General features: G+C 40.9%; 1 pseudogene; it reads left to right on the forward strand.

Annotated features, from left to right (window-relative positions):
* The first annotated feature begins 728 nt into the window (after window positions 1–728).
* The window catches only part of LOC144124212 (protein PALS2-like), a 31,226-nt pseudogene continuing 17,788 nt past the window's right edge, over window positions 729–14,166 (forward strand).

A 14,166-nucleotide genomic window follows, 5' to 3' on the forward strand; every position in this document is an offset into this window, starting at 1 on the left:
CAGTAGCTGCAGCCTAGCGCGTGGCACGCGTTCCTGACCGCTCACCGCCCTCGCCTCGCAGCTTTGGCTGTGCTTCGGTGCGGACAGCGCACGCATTTTCCAACGTTGTATGCAGATCTCCCAAAAGCTAGTTTTAAAATCCCATGCTCCCAGGTGGATAGCCGTGACACTATGCGTAACTAGCAAAATTATTGGGAAGATATAGCGAACAGTACGAACTAGCCTTTACCATACCTGGTGCATCGATGCACGTCGCGGGCCATAGCATGTTAGTGTAACTGCCAGTGATACAACTGAATTTCTTATAACATTCTGCCGATGCAATCGTAGCATAACCCGTTTGTGAATTTGGTGGCAATGTGACGTAACTCCAATAATGAAGGAATAAAAAAAGAACCGTCTAGCACACTCTCAGGCTGCGGACAGCCGCACGAAATGCTTTGGATGAAATGGCGAGGACCGCCGCTCACTGCATATCCTGATGGAAGCTAATGGCCGGCCGCATTTGTTTACACTGAAAGCGTTTACTGATTTGTGGACACTTTGTTGTCTACTCTATGGTATAGCCCAGTTCCCGTTTTATTTACGTTTTCACCTATTTCGATAAAGCGCCTGACTCTTATCAGTTGCTTTCATTCTGCTCTATGAGTGGTGGCGCAAAAAAGTTGGTAAGATTCAGGCTGAAGCCCCGTTCTCCGCAGAGCAGTAGGAAGCGAGCCGGAGAGTAAATGGACGCCGGCTGCTTGGCTATCGTAAGGAAAAAGTTGCCGGCGAAAATATTCGCTCCGCTGTTGAGTGCGTCGATGTGGGCAGGGCTTGGCGAGGCGTTACGCGTTTTATCAGCCCCGTGTCGTTCACTAATGAATCACGGGTGCAATGCTGCTGCGCGACACTTCCGCGGTGGAGGCGGCGATCTGAAGGGGACAGTATATACCGTGCTGGGTACCTCGGCCGCTTTCGCGACAATAACGACGTCGACTCTCCCCAGGCTTCCGGCAGTGCACGCGTGGCCATCGTCGAATTCAAAGAGAAAACTTTTCTTACATCCTCCGCCGAAAACCGGCGCCTGGATGTGCGCCCTCTACCGGTCGTGCACTGTAACTTTGTGTGCGTCGCTCGGCAAAAGCTCCGTCGTCGAGCTGGGAGCAATGGAACAGCAGCAGCAATACAGCAACGACCAATGTTCTTCTGTTTCTTGGTGCAGATGCTATCTTGGAGCGGACTTAGTCATGACTCGAGCGACCGGCAGCACGTTCCCTACCTGACATCAACTGAGCGCCCCGTATCGCCTCTTCGGCTGCCTGTACAGTTCAAGCCCGACTCGCTACGAATGAGCGAATGTTGCCCGACGCCACCGGAAGAAGCCATCGCCTTCAAGTGGTCTGCACCTTTGGCCGCGCAAGCCCCATCGTCACAGTCATCAAGTGTATCGCGCCAAGTTTTAATATAACCTCCTTGATCGCGCCCATTTAAGCACTGGCAATCACCGAGCGCCTTCAGTGGGCATGGAACAGCAGCAGCAATGCAGCAACGACCAATGTTCTTCTGTTTCTTGGTGCAGGTCAGTTCATGTCCTTCTTTGCACTGTAAACGCACAAGTAATGTCAACCTGCTGCTTGTGCCATGCCCAAGCGTATTCATGTGCATTGTCTGCGAATGTGTATATATGTGCTGAAATTATTGCTCCTAGGTGGCGACATTGAACAGAACCCAGGGCCCCCTAAAAAAGATTCTAGCCAGTCCAATGATGACGCAGTCACTCTGTTAAAATCTTTAAACGAAAAAATTGACAAGAACCATAGCGAAATACTCTCCCAGCTCAATGAAGTTCGGCAAACACAAACAAAGCTTGAGCGTCAGATGGCCAGAATGAACGATAGGCTTGTTGCCGTCGAAGAAAAAGTAGCTGCCTCGCAAGCCTCCAGCGCCTTTGACATTACCCAGGAAGTGTCTGAGGCTGTACAGAATGAAGCAGAGGCGTTTCATAAACGACTCGACGACCTCGAAGGCAGGTCACGATGCCATAATCTATTTTTTCACGGCCTCCCTGACACGCAAAACGAAACATGGGATGAATCTGAAAAGCTCGTGCGTGAAAAGCTTCTTTCTGAAATGGACCTTGAGCTACCCAGCGAGGCCATAGCACGCGCGCATCGGCTGGGTAAATTTTCGAATGACAAATGCCGTCCTGTCATAGTCAAGTTTACGAATTTTAAGATCCGAGAAGCCGTGTTTACTGACCGAAGCAAAATGAAAAATGCTGGGATAAAGGTTACGGAAGATTTCTGCTTATCAACTCGCAACGCACGTAAACTTTTTGATTTTGGACAAGCAAGTGTAGAGAAGTGCGCTATTCGTCAGAACAAATTGTTCATAAAGAATAAGTGTTACATCTACATTTCGGCATCAGATAGCATCTGTGAATATCATCAATAACCAAGCATCCCCACGCAGCCCTGATAGTAGTGCCTTGCCTGCCGATCTTTCTACCGCGTAGCTACCTGCTCGTGGTCATGAGCTTCCAAATGACATATGTGTTTTGTTCTCTAATATTCGTAGTGTTGTTAACAAGCGTGATGATCTGTGTACTATCATCGACACGTGCGATGCAGACATTCTGGTCCTCACCGAAACCTGGCTGAATTCAAAGATTTCTAATGAAATACTAAACTGCGAAAAGGATTTCATTACTTATCGATGTGACCGTGGAGACAGAATAGGAGGCGGTGTTCTGATAGCGGTCGCTGATCATCTGCATTCTTCACACGTGTCACTTGTTTCTTCACTAGAAATTGTATGCGCCTCTATACGCATTAATCATCGAGACGTAATCTTCTGCGCATGCTATCGCCCTCCAAATGCTCCATCGTCTTTCTGTAGTGAACTTCATGATGTGCTCAATCGCATTTTAGTTAGGTTTCCTTCTTCGCCAATCTTTTTACTTGGCGATTTCAACATGCCAAAAATAATTTGGTCTGGCGCGTTCCCTTCCACTCTGGATTCGTCACCTGACTCGATTGGCTTCATAAATCTGTGCACTGACTTCAATTTTTCTCAGCTCATTACCCAGCCAACCCGTATCACCACTACTAGCGCTAACATTCTTGATCTTGTTCTAACTACGCTTCCTGAGCTAGTTCATTCATTGGCATTTCTACCAGGCCTCAGTGACCACTCCTTCATCCAGTTTGACCTTAAAGATACTAGCACACGTGTGCGACCGAATCCCAAATATATCAGAGTTTATACAATGGCAAATTTTCCGTCGATTAACGCTGAACTCGAAATCTTCTTAGGAGAGTGCATGCCAAACTTTTATAACCGTACTGTGGAAATGAACTGGCGCCTTTTTAAAGAAAAAGTTCATTTTCTCGTCCAAAAACACATACCTTTACGCGTCATATCAGGCAAGCAACGTTCCCCGTGGTTCACTGCCGCATTAAAACGCCTTTTAAGTAAAAAAAACGAGTTTATCGTAGAGCGAAAACCACCGGTTGCCCTGATCACTGGGATGTGTATCGTGCCATAACATCTGAGTATCGAAGAGCCTTAAGAAGCGCCAAGCAGGCTTTCTTCCAGAGTACGCTTCCGTTTTTGTTGATTGATAATGCCAAAAAATTTTGGAACATCATTTCTGGTCCCAAGCATAAAGCAATAGCTCTGAACGATAGAAGCGGCGCAGCCATTCCTTCATCAGAATGCCCTCAAGTGCTAAACGACGCCTTCTCAAATACTTTTTTACAGCAATCATCTGTTTCTCTGCCCTCTTTTCAGCCTGTGCAGAATCCATTAATGGACCCGATTGTGTTTGACAGTCTTGGTATAGAAAGTCTAATTAATAATCTCAAAATTTCTTCGTCTTCGGGAATCGACGACATAAATTCTAAATTTTTAAAGAATACAAGTGTTTATTCTTCCATTTACTTGTGTGCACTGTTTTTGCAATCTTTGAATTCAGGAAAGCTACCCGGGGACTGTAAGGTGGTACCAATATTCAAGTCTGGTGATGCTCATTGTGCTCTTAATTACAGACCCATATCATTAACGAGTGTCCCGTGTAAACTGTTTGAACATGTCATTTATTCTAATCTGGTTAAATCGGATCATCTGCATTTTGCCTTCTGACGAAATAAATGTTTTGCAATCCAATCCTAGGCTGGATATATATTCATTTTATGAATATAGCAATCTGTTATGTGGTGGTGGTCAGGTGCAAAAGTGCATATGGCATGTGAATGTAGTGCACATTATGGCAGCTAGATACATTAAAGGCAATCTATGGCGCTTCCATTATTTAAAATGTATGCGACTTAAGCATTCAATGAATTAAGAAAAATTTAGGATGACAACCACAAATGAAAAAGAAATGATCTAAGCTTCATATCTTCTTCATTTTTGGTGTAAAATCTGTCTTTTGCTATAATTATCACATTGTTTTGTGATAATTGCCTTGGTAACCATTTGTAACCACTGCTGAAAACTTAATTTTCCTGTTCTCGAGTTGCTAAAGCAGTCATTCAGTCTTTTTTACTTTATTCTTCAGCTGCCTTTCAGCATGTCAGGGAAAACATCGAGGACCTCAATGGACGTGTGGGTGTTCGGGACACTGACCTCATTTTTCTCAAAGGTCTCATGGAATCGCCTGTCATGAGCTGCTTAGTGCAGGTATGGCACTTTCATAAATTTTTGTCACATCTTGTCGTTTATCATCATAAGGGCATTCAACATTTTATTACTACTTTCGAGTTTTTGTTTAACTTGGAATAGTGATCAGCGAAATTCGAGGAAGTTGAAAAAAGCTAGGTTCTGCAACTTCATAGGCTGGCATTTTGCATGTTAATAGCAACGTCCCTTGCAGCTGGGCATCTATGCATGTTGTACAAGGCATTGGAGTCACTGCCCTCTCTCTGTCAGAAAGCTAAAAGAGTGTAATTGGCATGGCATTTATTATCATGGTCATATTGTCTACATCATCGCTGTGGTTGTTATTAGTGAGCAATTTAGGTACATTGTGCTAATTCATTTATTTTTACTGATCTTTGCTAAGTCCAGTTAGTTGCATAGAATGGAGGCATTCTGAATGCATTTCAGCATTGTAATAAGGTTTTTGATGAGGCACAAATTACATTGTTTTCATCCTGTGCTTGCTAGCTCAACGTGCTGTCATCATTGTACTCAAGCAGGAAAGTTGCTTGGACCAGTTTTTTAAGATCCATAATATCAAGTGTTTGCAGCACAAAAGTATGAAGGCAAAAGACGTGTGTGTTCCTCTTGCTTTTTTCTTTCATTTTATGCTGTGAAGACTTTATATTGCGCACTTGAGTATTTTTTTATGTAGTGCTGTGCTAATCATGTGTTACTGTTTTGGAGTTGTGCAGAAGAATAAGACATCAGTGAACAGCAGGTAGAAAAATATTTTGCATTCATTTTCTTTTCTGCTATTTTTTACCCTTTTGCTGATATGTTGCCTTCTGTGTTTGAGATGAGGTTGAAGTTACTTGTTGAAATCATTTACATGATGTTACATTTATAGATATGGAGAGTCTTTCACCAGACAGTAGTCATGAGAAAATTAATTTTAGAGTGGGGCCAGTGCCTCAGAAATAGCATCAATGTAATTTCTGAGGCACTGTTAAGAGTTTCTGATTCGGAAAAGGTCTAGAAATGTCAGAAACACATTGGCGTACTGGTATTCGCAGTTTGGCGTAAGAGCCAGTACCATGGTATATTTATTTTTGCATAGTTTTTCAGTGTAATGAGAACTGGTCGACTTTTAATATTAAAAAGTTTATGGAGGAGGTCGATGTCAACAAAATGTGCACTGATCAATGTGATACCTTGTATGCTGACTGAGGATATGTATAGCATTTGAAGTGCTAATGGTATTCAGGTGAGTGGTTAGCCAAAATGAGTTGAGGAGGTAACCCCAGCGTGTTATTTAAAATGAAAGTTCCAGCTGTAACCTTACATGAAGAAGTTCCTGGTGTATCACGGTACAAAAACAAAGCACAATTACTTGGCATCGTTTTGATCTTTAGCATCAATATTTGGTTATTAGGTGTTACGGTGACATCCATTATGAGCCGTAAATAAAGTTGGTCGGTTCTGTTGCTGTGAAATACATGTAAAGTTGATAAATTCAGTTAAATTTTCTTTCTTTGTCTACCAGGTCCAAGATCATCTTGAAGAGAAAACTACCACTTTCAAGCCTGTCTCCACAAACAATGTAGAACTTTTGAGGGATGTCTGCCAGGCTTGCCGTAGAGTCAGTGGTCGTGACGCCCAAGAGCTCGCCAACATTCTTAGTGGTCCTCACTTCTCAGTATGGCTCTTTCTTTAAATTATTCTTTAGTGTCTGGCCTTATTAACAACAGTGAAAAATATATATTGCATGTCTTGCCCCTGGTGTAGTTTCACACTCTTTTGTCAAGCCTAGTGGGCTGTGTGTTTGAGGTTGGTGTTGTCCTCTGTGGCCTGGCATTGCATTTGGATAGCTGTTGTGGAACTGCACATGGGCGTTTCTTAACTTTTGTTGCAATAGTGTAAATAGACCAACTGAATTGATTCATGGCAGTTGTTCATGGCCAAGGTAAGCAAGAAGTGAATCTTTGTTTCTTTTGATAAGCAGGTTTTCTAATGAAGCTTAAAAAGATTTTTGAAAGGGTCTTGTTTTTTTTTTCTTCTATAAAAATTAAGTGTAAAACTGGCTTTAAAGGCTGGTGCTAGCACAAAGTCACAGACTACAACGGCAGTCAATAGACTTTTCACCTGCACCCGCAAGCTTAACCAGAAACGTGAGCCACCAGTAATGTGGCCGAGCGCAGTGTTCTAAATGAGGCCAGTGTTGGGGAAAAACTTGCGAAAGTTCCGCCATTTCTTCCACGCTTGTATGCTACATGTAGTGTTGTGCCTGCTTTTGAGTGTGAGCTCTGCCACTTTTGCAGCGATGCTGAATATGTGTGAGAAGTCTTCCTTGCGGAAATTTTTTATATTCGCTTTTTTTTTATTTGAAAAATGGAGAACCTTAGAGAATATTGGAACAATGCAGTCTCCATGACTGCTTAGCCCTTCATATTTGATAAACTGCACTTTGTTACCTTTGGAGTGCACAGGAACTAATTTGGGGCTCTTACTTGTCTGTCCAATATGAAAAATGTTTGGTATGTTCAGTTATTGCTAGGGGCTATAATTGAATCTGCTGTATCACCATGAATAGTTATAACCTGTTGGTTGGGCACCCTTGTATTTATTATGAATTTTAATTCATTAGACGGTCACTTCGGGTGCATCTTGGGGTGTTTGGCATTGTTTTTTGAGTATGCCCATGAGTGATAAAAATGTATTGCCTCCTCAGCTTCAAACTTCAGTAGTGACCCAGTTGGTGTTATCTGTTGACGTTCTTTGTTTATTACTCATTTTTGTCATTCAGTAATGCCCTAAGTGAAAGAGATGTAATTAATATAACAGATTTGTCACTTCAGGGATAAAATTTTGTTCAAAGCAGAGAAGGGGGTTTTTACCTTTGCTTATAGGTTCACATAATAAATCTACCTACAAGGTTTCTTTTGTTTCACATCTTTTAAATAACAGAGTGTTGACAATTCTCTGCAATAAGTGTTGCATTAGTCGCAGAATTTGTAAAAAAAGCTACTGGAAAATCGTGTCATATGTGTCTTCAAGGTTTATTGAGATCAAAATTGTAAAACACTTTACCTTGCTTATAAATTTACCATTCTTAATATATGCATCAAGAAAAACAGTGAAAGCTAGAGGGATAAAAATTACTACCAAATGAGCATTTGGAGGACTGCAGTGAGTTCTTGTATTTTGTTTTTGATGGTTCTCCTTTTGTTCATGGTAGGCCTTGCTCAACGCCCATGATGCTGTAGCTACAAAGAGCTATGAACCTGCTAAACCACTAGCACTTGAGAAGGAGGCACCAGCAATGGCACCTGAGACCCTGAATGACACTATCAGGATGGTGGGAATCAGAAAGAATGATGATGAACCCTTGGTGAGTGGCTGTTTCATTTCCAGCTTGGTGCTTTTGTGATTCTGCACACATGTGGTATAGAGGTGCTTTTGCTTAATGTTTTCAGGGGATAACGGTACGAGTTGAGGATGACAATTTGATGATAGCTCGCATCCTTGCTGGTGGAATCATTGATAGGCAAGGTGAGTTTGAGTGCAAGCTTTCTTTTTCACTAGATGCTAGGATTTGAAGTAGATTTCTTGACTGACTGATTGTGATGCTTATGGCAGTATCAGACTTCCCGACCTTCCTTGTGCAATATGGTTTCATGTGATTTGAGGATTCTTTTCTACTTGTTACTAGCTCTAATCTTTTCCTTTTGTGGAACAATAATGAATATCAGAATGGTAGTATTTGCTGTCTGTTAGGAAATACTACCATTCTGGTATTCATTATTGTTCCACAAAAGGAAAAGATTAGAGCTAGTAACAAGTAGAAAAGAATCCTCAAATCACATGAAACCATATTGCACAAGGAAGGTCCGGAAGTCTGTTAGTCCCTAAAGAACTAAAAGTAATATCATAGCTACTTTTCTGATTTGGATATGTGTTTTATGCCTTTTAGTGGTATTCATGATAATGTATTTTGCCTTTTTAAGTTCTTGTGTGACTTTTTTTTTTTCAAGCGGTAACTTATGTTGAAATAATAAATAAATTGGTTTTTGAGGAAAGGAAAGGTATAGGAATGGTCTCATGTCTTACTGGACATCTGAACCCTGCTGTGAGGAAAGAGATGAACAAGCTTACCAAAAAAGTTTGCCCTCACTGCATTTTCTGTTTTCAATTTCAATATAGGTTGAGGTGTGAAGGTCAAAGCATGCTTAACTGTAAAGTGTGGTAAAGGCATGCTAAGTATAAACCTCATGTCATGACATACACTGAATGTTCAACAGAGGAAGGCATGTCTGCACTAGTTATTTCATTTAGAACATTCAGTTTGTGTTTCCTCATGGTTACTTTTAAAAGGAACTTTCAGAACATTCACATTTTGTTGTGTTAAAGGGAATGCAACTTAGTATTGTGGACACCTTGCTTATATTTCAGGGTTGTTACATGTTGGTCATACAATCTTGGAGGTCAATGGAGTGCCAGTTCACACGCCTGAGCAGCTGCAGCTGCAACTGAAAAAGGCCCAAGGCAGTGTTGCATTCAAAATCCTCCCCTCATATCACGACAACCTGCCAACATTTCAGGTATGTGTCTGTGACATCAACTGACATATTACAAATGTGAGGCTTTTTTTTTGTGTGTGTGCTTGAATGGTACTTTATTTTGCAGTGTTTTGTGAAAGCACTGTACACATATGAGCCATCTAAACATACCCTTCTACCATGTAAATAAATTGGGTTGCCATTCAAGCAGGGTGACATCCTGCAAGGGCTCAATCAGGAGGATCCAAACTGGTGGCAGGTAGGTACAAAATTATAGTCTGAAGTATTCATGCACCTCTCTTTCAGCACATCTACTGGTCACAAGTGAGCCAGCAATCAATTTTTTTGCTTGGTTTAATCTTCCTTTTTTTTATTGCGTAATCAAGGATGAATCGGGCAAAATAAAAAAGGCTGCTTCCTGGCAAACAGTTTTTTTACCCTTTGCTATACACGCAGAGCTGTAATCTGCCCACAAGAGTGCTGAAACTGCTGCTGCTTTGATTGCCTCTGGAGTTTTTTGAGCATTTATGCTTCACAATGCGACGACTCTGCTAGACACCAGCATGCAAGTGATGCATGTCTCGTCAGATGTCAGGCATCAGGTGGTGATACGTACGAGCTCATTTAAACCTGCAGTTTCTTTTATTCTTGCTAGATTGTTGTAGTTTGCTAAAATTCCACATAATATTTCAGAAAAGCAGCAGCACTACAGAAGTGAGTGCTTTATAGGGAACGTGCTGAAGTGAGCATTTTGGTTTATTCACAACACTCACAACTCATATGTACACAACAGTTTTTTTTTGGCCACAATGACTCTAGAATAGGTGACATGTCTGAACTACTGAGGCTAAGCTTTCACTTTTTTTTTTGTCTCTGCAGTGCATCATGAATCAGTTCATTAGCTGGGCTCTAAAGTCTTAATAAACAAAGTGCACATGTCAAAGATCAGGCAGACTGGCATGAGGTTTCGTGGTGCCAGCTTAAGCGGATCTTAATTGCATTTGAATTGATAAGTGTCATCAGGTTGAATCTACTACTTTATTAAAGTATCTCTGTTAAAACAATTATGCTATCAGCTTGTTGGCTTAGATTTGAATTGTATTTTCATTATTTTTGTAGTTGTTTTTATTGTGACTAATTTTAATATATTTGTTTGATTACAAAGCCTGAAGGTTTTCATGTGTCATTCTTTGCTTACACAGGCAAGAAGAGTATCTGCTTCAGGTCCGGCAGGCCTTATCCCATCTCAGGAACTTGAGGAACGAAGACGAGCTTTTGTGCGGCCAGAGTATGACTATGCAACAAAGACAAGTATGCATTAATTGCTGCTTTTCATGAGACAGATATGTCACAGGTGTTGAGGACTGCAATGAAGGTATTTTTGCATTTTAATTTCACATGTGCATAGTACCTGTTTTAAGTAGTATTGTCAACTTGTTGCTCGCACGAGCCTGTTCGCAGTCAAGATTTTGCATTTAGATTTAAATTCATTTTGCTGGACTGCATACTGTTGTCATGCAGTACTTTATTTTGACATGAGCAGGCTTTAACCATTATAGGCAGGTACTAGTGTGTTTTGCATAACAGCAATGTTTCCCAGTTTCCCTCCTGTAATGTAAGGATTTTTGTGATTTTAAATAGGTGTAGAATTAACACTCAAGTTCCCCAAACTAGAGGGGAATCCATTATTGTTGTGTAGCTAAAGCTGCATGACAATGAAAGCTTCATTGCTAGGTTTCAGCCAGCTGCCAGTGTTTTACAGTGGTGTGTCACCACTGCACTTCAGTGGTTTGGAGCTCTGCCGTTTCTGGTTGACAGCTATTGGATCTCAAGTGTGCAGACCACCTTACAACTAGTTCGAGCTTGGCTGACAGGTGCTCTGAGCAAGCATGATTGCAAAGTTTGTTTCACGCTTTTTCTTTATAAAAGGAGTGTGCAGTGTTAAACTTGCCTCAACTGTGGCCACATTGGTTTGGTTTTTATATCATTTTATGTTTGCATTTACCTTTCTGTTGGGTCAAGCATCGCAAACAAATGGTGAAATGAAAATATTTGTCTAAATGTGCTTGAAGCAATACATGGCGAAACTTTGTAGTATTTTATTGTTTTGGAAAGCTAAGGATTCTGCATTGCACAGTTTATTTGTGGTACAAATGTTTTGTTCACTACAATCTAAGCACCTGAAGGTTGTAAATTCAATGGGGATGTATGCACAGATTTGAAGGATGTTTTGAAATGTTAAATTTAATTGCTATAACATGGGCAGTGCTTTAGTCAGAGGCAAAACTCGGCATTGCGCGTCCCTCATAGCCTGAGTCGCTTTGGGACGTTAAATCCCCATAAACCAAACCAAAGCTCGGCATTGCAGTATTATGTAGTTAAAAACATGTGCTTGCAGCATGAGCAGTCATTGACGCCATTCCTCTTTAGATTGATTCATGTTGTTGCTTGAGCTGCTGCTCTCAGTGACCGCTGTTTCATCACAGTGGTTTGTGATTCATTGTCCTAAATGCCATCGTGGAAGGGGTGCTCATACTTGAGCACTAGCAACTTTATGGTTGCTATGGAAAACGTTGAGAAAATTTGGACAGACTCTATAGTGAGAGTTAGAGAACAAAAGTTTTTTCTTGGGGGGGGGGTACCAGATGCCATATGATGTTTGTACTGAATTTAAACAGCAGTGTTTATGTGTGGTACTGAGGGCCCGTCCATTTATGCAATGAACAAGACTTGTGTCGGCATCTGCATATATCATTGGTGAGGTTTTGGGCAGTTTTATAATATTTGTTTTGTATTTTTGCTTTTTTGTTCTCACTTGTGACTTGTGCGGGGATGAGGTAGAGAAATGTAGTAAACATAAAAAGTTAAAAAAGATACTAATAAATTCAAGATACATTTGCAGGGAATATTTTGACAGTGATGAGTTATACCATTTGTAAAAACATGAATGTTGTATGAAATAGGTTGCAGTTAACTTTCCTTGCTCCTAGTTATGCTTTTCTTTTGCAAGTTTCCTACTTTCATTTCAGCATGAAATTGCTAATTTCCTGTAGACAGAACTTATTCTGGTAGATAATTTCTGGTGGAGTACATTCTCATCATATACTTACAGCTGTTAATATTGAAATTATAGAATTCTAGTGCATCGTACCACTATTAAATGTTTGCATTATTTACTTTGGTTTCAGTGTGTTGGCTTGCTGTGTATGATGTTTGTGTGGGATATGAGGAAAAGGAGGTGCTGCTCCTTGGCGATCTAAATATGAAATTTGGAACATCCTAAGGAGCTGCTGCAGATATTTTTGTCATTTTTTTATTTTTACAGTGTACAAATGTTATGAACATCAAAGCAGTGAAAAACTAAAAATGTATGAGTTTTGTGCAGCAAACAGCTCAATTTTGATGTTGGTCATTACAAATCAAACTTTTGGGGCATGATACTGTAAGCGTATGCCTTGCGGTTTCTTGTTAATGTACACTGTGTCTTTGAAAGCACTCTACCACAGGCTTTGATTAGTTTTGTTTTCAGTGCATTTTATACACACTCATGTCACCAGTAGACTTGCAGTATTATTTAAGCTTATTTCTTGTCTCTATGTGATAGTGCAACATATTTTGGGCCATTTCCTACAGAAGTGTTGGTTTATAACATGTTAGTTGTGTGACCAGTAGTAGTCTGTGAAGTAAAGCTTGCTTAATTTTATCGTTGTTCTAATGCAAAAATAGTTTCTGTAGCCAGGTAGTAAATGTGTGCTTGACATAATATTATCTGTATCCATCTCTTTCCAGAAATGTGTGGTACAAAGGTTACTAAAAAGAAGAGAAAAACAATGTATGAGAGCAAGGCACCAGCAGGTATGCTTGCATTTCTGCTTGTGTTTGTTTTTAATTTATACTCACAGGCACGAGAGTTGAGTTAGATGTGCACAGCAGAACCTTAATATGATTCAGTCACACCGCCCCTCGAAAAGGCCACCAAAATGGCGATTTAGAGTCAAGATTTTTGTTTTTTGGCAATGCAGGTATTTTTTTGTGGTTGAAAGCAACACCTTTTGGCTTACAGGATGTAAATGGCCCTATGTGTATAAATGCATGGGAGAATAATTTGGGTGTGTTCTTTTTGCTTTTTTTTTGCCGGTACAAATATAACGATAATCGGTTATAACGATCAGATTTTCTAGTTTTGTCAGTATTGTTTACTCACGTACTCATCATAACAGTCGGCTCAGCTGGCTGATGTGCTGGAACCATTATAGTGAAAGTGCCACATTGGAGCTCTTTGGAGCTGGGAAAAAAAGACATGCGTGTGGGGGTTTCCTTATCGTATGTGATGGAATGAGGGTTTCTGAACGTGCTCTACAACTCTTCAAATGCAGTTCGTTATCTAAAGTCAGTATTTTTAAATTAGATAATTAAACTTAGTTAAACTATTAATTAATTGTGGGAAAATTTGCCTGTGGTGCGCAAGATGGCTGTTACCAATATGCAACTGGTTTCGCTCGCCTGGCTCTATAATTTATTTTTTAACCCTTGGCTGAAGTTAGCTGGGACACCCGGTATAATGTCCTCCTTGCTGTATAATCCACTTGCACAAACAGCACTGACGTATCAGTACGTATCAGTACCCGTGGTCGAACCCAGCTGCAGTGGCTGTGTTTTGATGGAGGCGAAACCAAAAGGCACCTGTCTGCTGTGCGATGTTTAAAGATCCCCAGGTGGTCGAAATTATTCGGGAGCCCTCCACTACAGCACTTCTTTCTCTCTTCCTTCTTTCACTCCCACCTTCCTTCCTTCCCTTACAGAGCGGTTCAGGTGTCCACAGAGATGTGAGACAATTGCTACGCCATTTTTCTTTCCTCAGAAATCAATTTTTCAAAATATCACCCTCTATATATTCACAAGGGGCAGGGGTGGAAAGCGTAAGCATGTTAGAACATGTGCAGACTGGAAGAAAGCAAAGTTCCAGCAGCGTACAAGGCATGAA

Source organism: Amblyomma americanum, chromosome 1 (assembly GCF_052857255.1).
Source record: "Amblyomma americanum isolate KBUSLIRL-KWMA chromosome 1, ASM5285725v1, whole genome shotgun sequence".
Classification (NCBI taxonomy): Eukaryota; Metazoa; Arthropoda; class Arachnida; order Ixodida; family Ixodidae; genus Amblyomma; species Amblyomma americanum.